Source organism: Somniosus microcephalus, chromosome 27 (assembly GCF_052327205.1).
Source record: "Somniosus microcephalus isolate GS21.2 chromosome 27, FLI_Smic_1.0, whole genome shotgun sequence".
Taxonomy (NCBI): Eukaryota; Metazoa; Chordata; class Chondrichthyes; order Squaliformes; family Somniosidae; genus Somniosus; species Somniosus microcephalus.
Window position 1 is genome coordinate 23,050,101 of NC_141013.1, and position 13,907 is coordinate 23,064,007.

General features: G+C 44.8%; 1 protein-coding gene across 3 annotated transcripts in view; it reads left to right on the forward strand.

The window, feature by feature from the left end:
• Nucleotides 1-13,907, forward strand: part of LOC147100065 (SHC-transforming protein 1-like) — a 91,658-nt gene that overhangs the window by 15,005 nt on the left and 62,746 nt on the right. The window lies entirely within an intron of this gene.

Below are 13,907 nucleotides of genomic sequence, written 5' to 3' on the forward strand. Positions count from 1 at the left end.
CCTTAAAGGGGGAGAGGCAGCTGGATTTAGGCAGATTATTTCAAAGCGTGCAACTGAAGACACAGTCACCAGTTGTGGGGTAAAGTTGCTTGGGTGAATGCACAAAAGGCCAGAGTCTGAGGAACAGAGTTTTGGAAATGGGGTGGGGTGGTATTTAGAGATGGGGAGGAGCAAGGCATGAAGGGATTTAATTGGGGGGGCCAATGTAGGTTAGTGAGCAGCGGAGTAATATTTGAGTGGGACTTGATGCGGGATTGGATACAGACAATAGAACTCGAACGAGCTGATGTTTCTGGAGGTGGGAAGCTGGCCAAGAGAGCTGGTACAGTTGAGTCTGGAGGTGACGAAAGCAGGGAAGGGAATTTCAGCAGCACATAGACTGAGGTGTAGGTGGGAGATGTTCTGGCTGTGGAAATAGGTACACTTTGTGATGGAGAGGATATGGGGTCGGAAGCTCAGCTTGGGGTCGAATGGGATGCCGAGATTGCAAACAATCTGGTTCATCCTGAGACACTGGCAGGGGAGGGAGCTGGAATCGATGGCAAGGGTACGGATTTGTGACCGGGGATGAAGATGGTGGCTTCAGTCTTTCCAATGTTCAACTGGATGAAATTGCATCTCATCCGAGACTGGATGTCCGACAGGAAACCTGACCGCACTGACTGATTGGATGGACAGGAGAGGGGTGGAGATATAGAGCTGGGTGTTACCAGCATACAAGTGGATGCTGATCACACATCTGTGGATAACATTGCCATGGGGCAACATGTAGACCTGGAATAGGAGGAAGCCAAGGATTGATCCATGTGGGACTCTGAAGGCAACGGTGCTGGGGCAGGAAGAAAAGGCATTGCTGGACATGCCTGGGTACGATCGGAGAGGTAAGAATGGAAGCAAATGTGGGCAATGTCACTGAGCTGGACAATAAAGGTTTTGGAAAAGGATCCAGAGAGGTTGAGGAGTGTTAATGCACCACATTTGGTTACAGAGAACGTCATTTGTAATATTGATCAGGGCTGTTTTGGTGTTGTGGCAGGAATGGAAACCTGATTGGAGAAACTTAAACATGGAGTTATGGAAGAGATGTGCACAGATTTGGAAAGTAACAACATTTTCAAGGACTTTGAAGAAGAAAGGGATGTTTAGTTTGCAAGGACAGGGTGGGTTTTCTGAGGAGATGATGTCAGTGGTTTTGAAAGGAAGGGGACAGTACCTGACGAGAGGGAACCATTTACAATGTCGGCTAGCCTAGGGGCCAGAATGGGAAGTTGGCTGGCCAGCAATTTAGTGAGAATGGAGTCAAGGGGGCAGGAGGTGAGGTGAGTTGAGACCCTATGATGGGACGATGTTGACTTGTAGATGGCGTGGAGTCAGCTTGTAACATCCACAAAGCAGCGTCCAGGTTTGGAGACAGTTGTGGAGAGGGGATGGACCCAGGAGCCTTTTAAGGGGCAGAATACCAGAGGGAACACTGCTGGAAGTTGTCCACTGGAATCTGAGGACCGAGGAGGAGTGGAGAGTTGGCGGTGAGCCAGCAGAGGTTGATCCAGGGGTCCAGCGTTTTGTATGTAGTGGCCTCAGATGTTCAAAGCCCGTATCAGCAGTTCCGGTGTACCAGCAGAGGAGCGAGGAATATTCATTTAAATTGTGCTTGTGTTCTTGCAGCTAAATAAGTGTGTTTTAAAACATTGTTTAATTTGGAAATAATATCATTTGGTGCAATCTCTCCAATTTTGAGTGTTTATGCTTTTTTTTAATGCTGAATCACGCAGGTACAGTATAATGGTAATATACCACAGCAACACATGGCAGTGCAGACAGATTGCAAATGGAGACTAACGATTTACTCTTTATAATCATTGCCTATTAGCTACATAAAGTGTTAAATGTAGGATTTATTTTAAAAGAAGCGTATTTGATGATTTTTTAAAAAGGAAAAAAATTTCCGAGCTTTTCAATTAAAATTAACCTTTAATAAAGTTTCAATTTTTTTTTTACATTAAGATGGTTACACTAAAATGAATAAAAGTTAATTCTGTACATGTAATACGGGTAATCCTATGCACAAAGTCTGCCATCTTGGGCTCTCTTCCAATTCTGTTGGGACACTTGGTGGAGACAATTGTTTAGTGCACGGAATGTTGAAAGACTCTCAGTATATTTTCTTTCCACAAATTGGCAAATCTCTTCAAGACAGCCGTAGACTTCTCCAAGTATTGGTGATGAGGCGGACAGTATTCATCCTCCTCGTTCTCTTCCACTTCAGTGTCAGTGTTGTGAGCGATCACAGATTGGCGAGTCTTGGCCTCAGTCACAAGTCCCATGCGGGTCATTCCCGTGGGCAACTGCACATTAGCTGCCAGACCAGCACTTTCTTTGTTAGGTACAGGTATTTAGACTAGCTCTTGCAAACTCATTCATTATTGTAGACAGTCAACCATCGGTATGTCAGTTTTATCAAGGAGAGTAATCTGTTCGGCCAGTTATGATCCTTTGCACTTCCATTGTCAATGGCATGTCATCTTCAGTCCACCATTCTACTCCAATAAAGCTGTTTCAAGTTTTGAATTACCTTGATGCACTTTCTGTGTGTGCTTTTTGAAGGCAGAAAAAATTAGCTTGATATTTTGAGAGATAAGATTTGACTGTGCCGTGCAGTTTTTTGTCGATGACTGACTGACTGCAGTTTTCAACACCCGTGTCTGTACTGATCGCTGGCTGAGAAGCTTCATCAGAAATTGGAGCTGAAGTCATCTGGAGCCTTGCCCTTCCCAGGTGGACACCCCAGGAAGAGATGGAACTGGCCAGATAACATCAGAAGACCTCCAGTTCTCTCTTCATACATCCCCACACTAAGTATACCTCCAATAATGCAGGCACACATAGCGTGCCAGGATCCGATCCGGGCAGAAGTGGGGGCCACAAGTGTCTGAAACGCTGGTCACCAAATGGAAAGTTTGAATTTGTCTGTTTCGAGGCATCTTTGGCCAACATAGCCCCCTTAATGTTGCACCAAGTTCTTGCTCCAACATTCTGTCTTCCTCACTGAGGTAGGTGCCTCAGTTGCACCAAAAATTGCAGGTTCCCCCCAACTGTTATGGAAATCCCAGATCCAGGGATTTGGGACTGGATTAGAGATGCCCCAAACGGGTGGCTGGAATCCCCGCCACACTCCTTGTGGCAGAGCGGAGCGCCACAAATTTCAACCCCACTGTTTCCAACAATCTCATTGATTTTTTTTTTCCAATTCTGTGACCTGGCCCACCTTCTGCAGTGGGACCACATGCACATTTGGTCAGGCTGGCCTTCAGCAGGGTTCAAACTGCAAATTACAAAGCTGTGCGATGAAGATCTTGCTCCTTCTTCACAGGGAGTCCAGATCAGGTTGGTTAGACCCTGACATTTTTGATGTTTTGTAGGCCTTTCGTAAATTGACCTCTTAAAACGGCACTTGAATAACCTCTCTGTTCGCATCCGGCCGGTACCTGCTACTTCACGAGATTGTTCCTTTCGGCAGTGTCGGCATCACTGTTCTTGAAGAATTTCAGGCACTAATCTAAAAATAACTGCTCTTGGAAGGACTTAATTTTATGAATATTTCTCTTTGATTGTAGAGATGACTCTTTAAATATTGAACATATGAATGAGTCATACCAAAGTATATTCTAAGTTTAGAAAATCAGCAGCAAAGGCAAAGTATTGAGAGGCTCTTGCTAATTCTCTTCAAATATCATCACGGGGAAGAAATTTCGGGGGCAATTGTAACCTAATTCACCAGGCAGGAAACCCATGGGATCGGGTGGAATATTGGTTTTACACCTTGCTCGATTTTACTCCCCATTGAAATCAATGAGTGATATTGAGCGGGGTGTAAAACCGCTGTTCCACCTGATCCTGCGGGTTTTCCGCCCACAGAATTAGGTTAAAATTACCCCATTTGAGTTAAATAGCGATTTTTTTTTCCTGAAGTATTCTAGGTACCTCCTAAGTAATGAACACAGTGCATCCAAGGCATACAATTTTGGCTACAGTTCTACCATGCTACCAGTCTGATAGCAGTAACTGGAAAGCGGGAAATGCAGTCAGCAAGGCCGGAGTTGCACTGTGTCCTCCAGGGAATACCTCAACAGAGATTGGCTCTCCCAGAGGCTATTTCTTTTTAAAGTTAGGCGAGAAGCATTTTTTTATCATAACCTTCAGAAGGGTCAATACTACGTTTTTGAAATGCTCAGGAGGATCAATAGACTTTTTTTTAAAAAACATCTAGCTTCACATCAGACTTGAGATTCCTCGGACTCCAAACGGTGTCCAGTATTCACAGCGCTTGCATGCTGCTTGGTGTTTGTGCATTGTTGAGTTGGCTTGTGACCTACATCTGGTTATATTACCCAAAACCACTTTGCATCAACAGAGTGGCAGTATAACGGCAGCCTGTGAGAGTGAATTCGACAGAGAAGTTCATTTCAAGCAGATATTTTATTTTATAGAGACTTCTAAACAATAGTATACTGGAAAATATAACCGCAAAAAGGAGAGGGGTAAATGCACCATTCCACGATGTTGACCCAAAAGATTTCCAAGCTGTTTCTATGTGACTTCAGAGAGGCACGGGTGCTGCCATTTCCTAACGCTTGGATCTTGCACACTTGACCGCAATCCCAATGTCAACTCGCTAAGACCAGGGGCTGGGAAGACCTGTTTGTTTTTAAACAATTTGATAGAGGTGTTTTAAAATCGTGAAATGTTTAGGTAGAGTAAACAAACTGTTTCCAATGGATGAAGGGTCGATAACCAGAGGGCACAGATTGAAGGTGTTTGGCAAAACAACCAGAGGCGACATGAGGAAAACTTTTTTTTACGCAGGGAGTGGTAGGATTTGGAATGCACTGCCTGGTAGGGTGGTGGATAATTAAGTAGCTTTCAAAAGGGAATAGGATAAATACTTGAAGGAGAAAAAAATGCAGGGATATGGGGAAAGAGCGGGGGGAGTGGGACTAACGGGATTGCTCTGTGAAAGAGCTGGCACCGACTCGATGGGCTGAATGGCCTCCTTCTGTGCTGTACTATTCAATGAGCTGTTTTCCTGGTAGCCAGTCTTGGTAAATACGAGTTCAGTGGTACCAGGACTGCTGCTCAGTAGGTGCTGAGCATGTCCAGCCCCAGAAGAACTGGCCTCCCACTAAAATGCAAGGTCGGTATTTGAATATTTTTTGCCACATTATGCAGGACACATGGAGGTTGGGTCATGCACCAATAGTTGGTGATAGCATCTCGGTGTCATCTCATTATTGGCCCCAATGTGTATATTTGTCAAAATAAACCACTCATGAAAATGAGCCCTAGATTTGAAAGTTCACATTTCTTTATCAAATTCTTGACATGATTTTTGACCTGTGTGTTTCCTCCAGTATAAACAATATGCAGATTTCAGTCTTGCTGTCCAAACTTTTCGCATACCTTTACTTTAATAATAGACACACTTTTTTAACCAAGTAATTTGAGTAACCGCTCCTCAAATTGAGAATAGAGCAGCAAATGCAGTACTGGGAATCAAAATGAATGTTTGCTGTGAATAGTCTCTCTAAGGGAGTCATGCAACCATGATTCTCCTTTCACAGAAGATAACAGAGGAGACAAATTTTACATATGTGGATATTCAATTCTGGTCCTACAGGCCTTGACTCTTTAGCCCTGTTTGGTGCTAAGATTCCTAAGTAAATAATTCACTGAACTCCAGTGTCGTACTTGAAATCTACCTCTCTGACCAAGCTTCTGGTCATTTGCCCTAATATCTCCTTACGTGGCTCGGTGTCAGATTTTGTTTTAGAACACTCCTGTGTAGCACCTTGGGACATTTTACTACGTTAAAGGTGCTATATAAATACAAGTTGTTGTTGGTCTTTAAACAGACAAAATCTGCATTTGAATCTGACATTCAAATCCTTCCCGGCTTTGGAAAGCTTCTTTGTTTTAACTTAACTGGTTTTTCTTAACTGATTAACATGGGAAAAATATGGCTGCTGTTTTCCCCAGCTGCTCCTATCCTCCCCTGCTGGCTCACAGCTGCACTGCGCTCTCCCACCCCACCCCCTGTACCTTGGCCACTGTACAAGAGTTGTCTGAAGAAATGTGGTTGAATTTTGTTTTGCATGTGCACCTGCACAAGTAGTGCTTCGCACAAGAGCTGTATTTTCCTCCTCCTTTCAAAATCGGCAGCACTGCCGGCTGGCTGGGAGGAGAGGGAAATGAACTTTTACTGTGAGTCAGCACTAAGTGAGAAAGTTCTGGAATCGACATCAGGCTCTGCTGACTCATCGTACATTATCTCCGATCACTCCAAACGTCAGTGAAGCAAAATGGGGGAAAGGCTGTAATTGTCTTGATACGTACAGTGGGCAATAAAATACTCGTGTATAGAATGACTGGTACACTTGCATGCTGTATTGTATTATCTGTCAAACAAGACTCGCGCACAAATTTTGAGTCAAGCAGTAGTGTTAATGCAGATCCGATTGTTCATTTAACATAATTTTATACGGCTGTAATTTCACCTATGAAAAGAGACGTAAATCAGCATAGTCTAGATAATTTTTTTCCTTCAGGATATGGGCGATGATTTATTGCCCAGCCCTTGCTGCCTCCGAGTAGCCATTCTTTTTACAACCATGTAGCTTTCCACTTCGAAGGGCATTAAGAGTTGCCTACGCCCCGTGGGACTGGAGTCATGTGTAGGTCATACTGGGCGGGGGTGGTATTTTTATGCATTTCTAGGATTCCTCCGAGAATATTCTTCTTTGAGTAATAAACCATCAGCATTTCCTACACAATGTAATTGACTTTCTTAAACTACACACTTCCATAGCACTGCTGTGGAAAAGTCATAATTGACTCATTTCTCACCTCTCCTCTCCTAAGTCCTGTTGAAGATCACCTGTCAAATTCTTCCAAGACTACACCAATTGTGGGGGGTTTTTCGCAACAATCCTTAGTCATTTTTTCCTCTGATGTCAAACTGCAAAATGACCACATTTTTTGAGTTCAATTTCAGAATTTGATGTATTTGGAATTGAACACTCAACCTCTGAATTGCTGGACCAGTATCATAATTACACCACTGTACCCCGGAGAGTGAGCTAGACTGCTTGCTATGAGTGTGTAGACACCTCCTAATGTCAGAAAGGTGCTTGATGTAAATATCCTCCCATTATACCACTGTGACCAGTATTTTTTTTTAATTTTTATTCATTGATGGGATGTGGGCGTCACTGGCTGGCTAGGCCTGCATTTAGTGCCCATCCCTAATTGCCCTTGAGAAGATGGTGGTGAGCCGCCTTCTTGAACTGCTGCAGTCCATATGGTGTAGGTACACCCACAATGCTGTTAGGAAGGGAGTTCCAGGATTTTGGCCCAGCGACAGTGAAGGAACGGCGATACAGGTCCAAGTCAGGATGGTGTGTGGCTTGGAGGGGAACTTTTAGGTGGTGATGTTCCCATGCGTCTGCTGCCCTTGTCCTTCTAAGTGGTAGAGGTCGCGGGTTTGGAAGGTGCTGTTGAAGGAGCTTTGGCGAGTTGCTGCAGTGCATCTTGTAGATGGTACACACTGCAGCCACAGTGCGCCGGTGGTGGAGGGAGTGAATGTTGAAGGTGGTGGATGGAGTGCCAATCAAGCGGGCTGCTTTATCCTGAATGGTGTCAAGCTTCTTGAGTGTTGTTGGAGCTGCACTCATCCAGGCAAGTGGAGAGTATTCCATCACACTCCTGACTTGTGCCTTGTAGATGGTGGAAAGGCTTTGGGGAGTCGGGAGGTGAGACACTCGCCGCAGAATTCCCAGCCTCTGGCCTGCTCTTGTAGCCACAGTATTTATATGGCTGGTCCAGTTCAGTTTCTGATCAATGGTAACCCCCAGGATGTTGATAGTGGGGGATTCAGCGATGGTAATGCCATTGAATGTCAAGGGGAGATGGTTAGAGTCTCGCTTGTTGGAGATGGTCATTGCCTGGCACTTGTGTGGTGCGAATGTTACTTGCCACTTGTCAGCCCAAGTCTGAATGTTGTCCAGGTCTTGCTGCATATGGACATGGACTGCGTCAGTATCTGATGAGTCTCGAATGGTACTAAACAGTGTGCAATCATCAGCGAACATCCCCACTTCTGACCTTATGATGGAGGGAAGGTCATTGATGAAACAGCTGAAGATGGTTGGGCCTAGGACACTGCCCTGAGGAACTCCTGCAGTGATGTCATGTGATTGAGATGAATGACCTCCAACAACCACAGCCAACTTCCTTTGTGCTAGGTATGATTCCAACCAATGGAGAGTTTTCCCCTTGATTCCCATTGACTTCAGTTTTGCTAGGGCTCCTTGATGCCACACTCGCTCAAATGCCGCCTTGATGTCAAGGGCAGTCACTCTTACCTCACCTCTTGAGTTCAGCTCTTTTGTCCATGTTTGGACCAAGGCTGCAATGAGGTCAGGAGCTGAGTGGCCCTGGCGGAACCCAAACTGGGCGTCAGTTAGCAGGTTATTGCTGAGTAAGTGCCGCTTGATAGCACTATCGACGACACCTTCCATCACTTTGATGATTGAGAGTAGACTGATGGGACGGTAATTGGCCGGGTCGGATTTGTCCTGCTTTTTGTAGACAGGACATACTTGGGCAATTTTCCACATTGCCGGGTAGATGCCAGTGTTGTAGCTGTACTGGAACAGCTTGGCTAGGGGCGCAGCTAGTTCTGGAGCACAAGTCTTCAGTACTATTGCCGGAATGTTGTCAGGGCCCGTAGCCTTTGCAGTATCCAGTGTCTTCAGCCGTTTCTTGACATCACGTGGAGTGAATTGAATGGGCTGAAGACTGGCATCTGTGATGCTGGGGACCTCAGGAGGAGGCCGAGATGGATCATCCACTCGGCACTTCTGGCTGAAGATAGTTGCAAATGCTTCAGCCTTGTCTTTTGCACTCACGTGCTGGGCTCCACCATCATTGAGGATGGGGATATTTTTGGAGCCTCCTCCTCCTCCTCCTGTTAACTGTTTAATTGTCCACCACCACTCACGACTGGATGTGACAGGACTGCAGAGCTTTGATTTGATCCGATGGTTGTGAGATCGCTTAGCTCTGTCTATCGCATGTTGCTTCCGTTGTTTGGCATGCAAGTAGTCCTGTGTTGTAGCCTCACCAGGTTGACACCTCATTTTTCGGTATGCCTGGTGCTGTTCCCGGCATGCTCTCCTGCATTCTTCGTTAAACCAGGGTTGATCTCCCGGCTTGATGGTAATGGTAGAGTGAGGGATATGCCGGGCCATGAGGTTACAGATTGTGGTTGAATACAATTCTGCTGCTGCTGATGGCCCACAGTGCCTCATGGATGCCCAGTTTTGAGTTGCCAGATCTGTTCGAAACCTGTCCCATTTAGCACGGTGGAGGGTATCCTCAACATGAAGACGGGACTTCGTCTCCACAAGGACTGTGCGGTGGTCACTTCCACCAACGCTGTCATGGACAGATGCATCTGCAACAGGTAGATTGGTGAGGACGAGATCAAGTAGGTTTTTCCCTCTTGTTGGTTCCCTCACCACCTGTCGCAGACCCAGTCTGGCAGCTATGTCCTTTAGGACTCGGCCAGCTCGGTCAGTTGTGGTGCTACCGAGCCACTCTTGGTGATGGATATTGAAGTCCCCCACCCAGAGGACATTTTGTGCCCTTGCTACTCTCAGTGCTTCTTCCAATTGGTGTTTAACATGAAGGAGTACTGATTCATCAGCTGAGGGAGGGCAGTAGGTGGTAATTAGCAGGAGGTTTCCTTGCCCATGTTTGACTTGATGCCATGAGACCTCATGGGGTCCTGAGTCAATGTTGAGGACTCCCAGGGCTACTCCCTCCTGACTGTATACCATGGTGCCACCACCTCTGGTGGGTCTGTCCTGCCGGTGGGACAGGACATACCCAGGGATGGTGATGGTGGTGCCTGGGACATTGGTTGTAAGGTATGATTCGGTAATTATGACTATGTCAGGCTGTTGCTTGACTAGTCTGTGGGACAGCTCTCCCAATTTTGGCACAAGCCCCCAGATGTTGGTAAGGAGGACTTTGCAGGGTCGACAGGGCTGGGTTTGCCGTTGTCATTGTCATTTCCGGTGCCGAGGTCGATGCCGGGTGGTCCGTCCGGTTTTATTCTTATTGTTTTTCGTAGTGGTTGTTTACAACTGAGTGGCTTGCTAGGCCATTTCAGAGGGCATTAAGCGTCAACCACATTACTGTGGGTCTGGAGTCACATGTAGGCCAGACCAGGTAAGGACGGCAGATTTCCTTCCCTAAAGGACATTAGTGAACCAGATGGGTTTTTGCAACAATCGACAATGGTATCATGGTCGCCGTTACTAATGGCTAACATTTAATTCCAGAATTAAATTGAATTGAATTTAAATTCCACCAGCTGCCGTGGTGGGATTTGAACCCATATCCTCAGAGCATTTGACTGAGCCTCTGGCTTACTAGTCTACTGACATAACCACTACGCCACCGCCTCCCCTGGGTCATGAGTCAGATGAGATCAATGTTCTTTCAGGATAATTTATTATCAAAACAATATATTGATTTTTTTTTTTTTAAAGCTTTTCTTTGGGTTGCCTCCTAGAATTAAAGCTCAAGAAACAAGGGTGGACTTACTCATCCTATAACTTTGGAAGAATGAGTCACCTACTGAATGTTTTATTCCTGCAAGGATGGAAAAGTAATAGTAATCAGTTTGTAGGACAGACCATGTTCTTCTGAGCCACTTTCAAGAATAGTTTGTTAGTAATGACCTTTTTAAAAATCTCAAGTTCATTCTTTACATGCAGAAATATCTTTCTTTGGAGTGTAACAACATTCTGCCAGTTTTTGAATAAATTCCACATCCTTTTGTTTTTAGTCTGCCACTAGGAGACTGTATGGTAGGAGGAAACCAAATAATTGAATGATCTGGACTGTTACTGTTGTGTTCAGATCGCTCACCGCAACTCACTCTGGGTGAACATGGAGTCTGGAAATGGCTCATCTGAAAGCTCCTACCATTTGCTGGTGTGTTGGTTCCTACGACTGGCCTGTACTCCATGCAACCCAAGAGAATGGGCTATTTTTAACATTAATGCAGGAATATTGTGTTAAACTCCTGTTATGTTATCAGGAGAATTTGGTGGTTGGTCTTCAATGGAACATGAGAGGTGAGAAATGACTCTCTTTCACAGTGCAGCTATGGAAATGTCTAGTTTAAGAGTCAATTACATTGCGTGTGTAATGCTTACAGAGAATATTTTCTGAAGAATCCTAGCATTGCATAAAATAATTTTCAATGCAGTATCAGAGAAGCAAGGCATGATCATGAGGGACTTGTTCTTTGGTGCTTTTTCTCATCTTAACTGAGATGATATAATCGGAGGCAAGTACAGTATGTGCAGTGATCAAATTTCCACCCTAATTGGCCCATGTTGCCATTAGAGATTGACAAACTAATGAATTCCCAGTGGACAATTCCTGTGGATCTCTTTTGATCTGTAAGTGAAGTGAATCTATTGTTTTGTAGCAGGTGCAGTCTCCGACCATACAATTCTCATGCGGCTCAGACCTTCCTGCAATTCAATCCAAAAATCCAGATTCAGCAGAAAATAGATTCCACCTCGAGGGTATGCCTAAATTGACACATGCCATGTTGTGTGCTTTTACTAACCCTTCCCATAAGGCCGCCACCTTTCCTAGAGGAAATTATGAATCACAAGTGCAACTCTTCCAAAACATTGCACTCTTAGCCATATTTTAAACATAAATTTGTTATTTTTTGCCAGAAAACTGATTCCAGAATCAAAAGCACTTTAATCTTCAAACAGCAGAATTCTGACCAGACTGTGTTCCAATTTCTGGATTGATGGTGACCACCTTTTCAGCCACTGATACCATTCCTTCTGCTAAATGTCTTGGCACCATAATTCACCCAAGTGTCGTCTTCACCAGCAGGTGATTAGTTGGGCCTGGCTGTAGAGAAAATTACACATGGTGGAACAAACACAGTGGAGCATTTGGAAGTTTACACCTTGGCAACCTCCCGCCTGTTGGTCATTGACTGTGACGGGGACAATGTCGCTAGAGTCAAGACCCGGTTGATGATGATGATTACCTAGGAAACTCTGGGGTAGAAATTGGTTATAGCCCATTTTCAGGACCAACGTGTGCCCCAACCAGGAGGCCCAAGGCTGGCCTGAAATTGCGCACTAGTTTAATTTCAATAATTTAGTCTCGCCGCCAAAGGCAGCTCACCTGTTTGAAGCAGATGAATTTTGGATCACTTGCCTCGCCAACACCGGCCCTCGGGTAAGTCGCAGGAGTAGGAGACAACAACGAGAGGGGGGCCGATTGTGGGTTGGCAGCATCTCGCATGGAGTGCTGAGGAGCCGGGAGGAGCACTCCTGCTTCGCCCGGCTCCACATCAACCTTAAAAAAAAAAAAAAAAAAAAAAAAAAAAAAAAAAAAAAAACTTTAAAAATTAATAATTTGCCACCCTTTTCCGGTGGTGACCACTTACTAGGCCGCATCCACTCCCGGAAAACCTAAGCACAGCATGCCTGCTACCTGCTCCACTCAGTGGGGTCCAATTTCTACCCCCTCTTGTCTCCAATATTCCTTTTATTCTTCTCAAAAAGAGTGAATCTCCTACTTTTTATGAAGGAGGGTGATTTCTGGAATTTGTCTCCAGTCCACCTGGCCTGGACCTAACTGACTTCATAAGGAACACATCCTTCAGCCTTTCAGATTATTGCATCTTCTCAAACCTACACAGAAGCTTCACAATTATTAGTTCCTCTGCTGTTGTGTCTAGACTCGATTAGAAGGAGTCAGTGAACGTCACAAGTAGCTGAGCACCTTATTCCATGAGGAATACTACCCTACCTTTGGTAAAAAGAAGAAAGAACGAACTTGCATTTATTTAACGCTTTTCATGATCTCAGGAGTCCCAAAGCACTTTGAAGTGTAGTCACTACTTTACCCAAATGTGTGCAATCATAGAAATTTATGGCACAGAAGGAGGCCATTCGGCCCATTGTGTCTGTGCCAGCCGAAAAAGAGCTATCCAGCCTAATCCAACTTTCCAGCTCTTGGTCCATAGCCTTGTAGGTTATGACACTTCATGTGCATATCCAAGTACTTTTTAAATGTGTTGAGTGTTTCTGCCTCCACCACCCTTTTCAGGCAGTGAGTTCCAGACCCCCACCACCCTCTGGGTGGAAAAAAAGTTCTCCTCAACTCCCCTCTAATCCTTCTACCAATTACTTTAAATCTATGCCCCCTGGTTATTGACCTCCCTGCTAATGGAAATAAGTTCTTCATACCCACTCTATCTAGGCACCTCCATAATTTTATACACCTCAATCAAGTCTCCCCTCAGCCTCCTCTGTTCCAAAGAAAACAACCTCAACCTATCCAATCTTTCCTGCTTTACAGTATTTTCTTCCCCATTTTAGGTCCTCTAGTATGTACTCCTCTTCAACTAAGAGGATAAACACCAACCTGCTCCTAATTTCCACATATGCTGCTTTTAAACCATCTGTCAGGGAGTGCACATAAGTGAATAGTTTCTTCCTTTCACTTTGTCTTTCCTCCTTTTTAGGAGAAGCATATTGCCTCAACCTGTGCCCTTCCCTGAGAGCTCCAGGAACTCCCTGGTCAGAAGTCCTGAGTCACTCATTGGTACAGCATGTGAGCACACTAACTTGCTGTGGTGCCTACCTCTAATAAATATTTCAGTGAATAAAATATACCAATTTACTAATTTAGTTTGCATAGTTTCCCTTTATATTTTAAAAAAAATTGTGCGCTCGTTATTTTGAGTTAATAATGTTGTACTTTTTGTTTCCTTGCTGATGTTTTCCATCTTT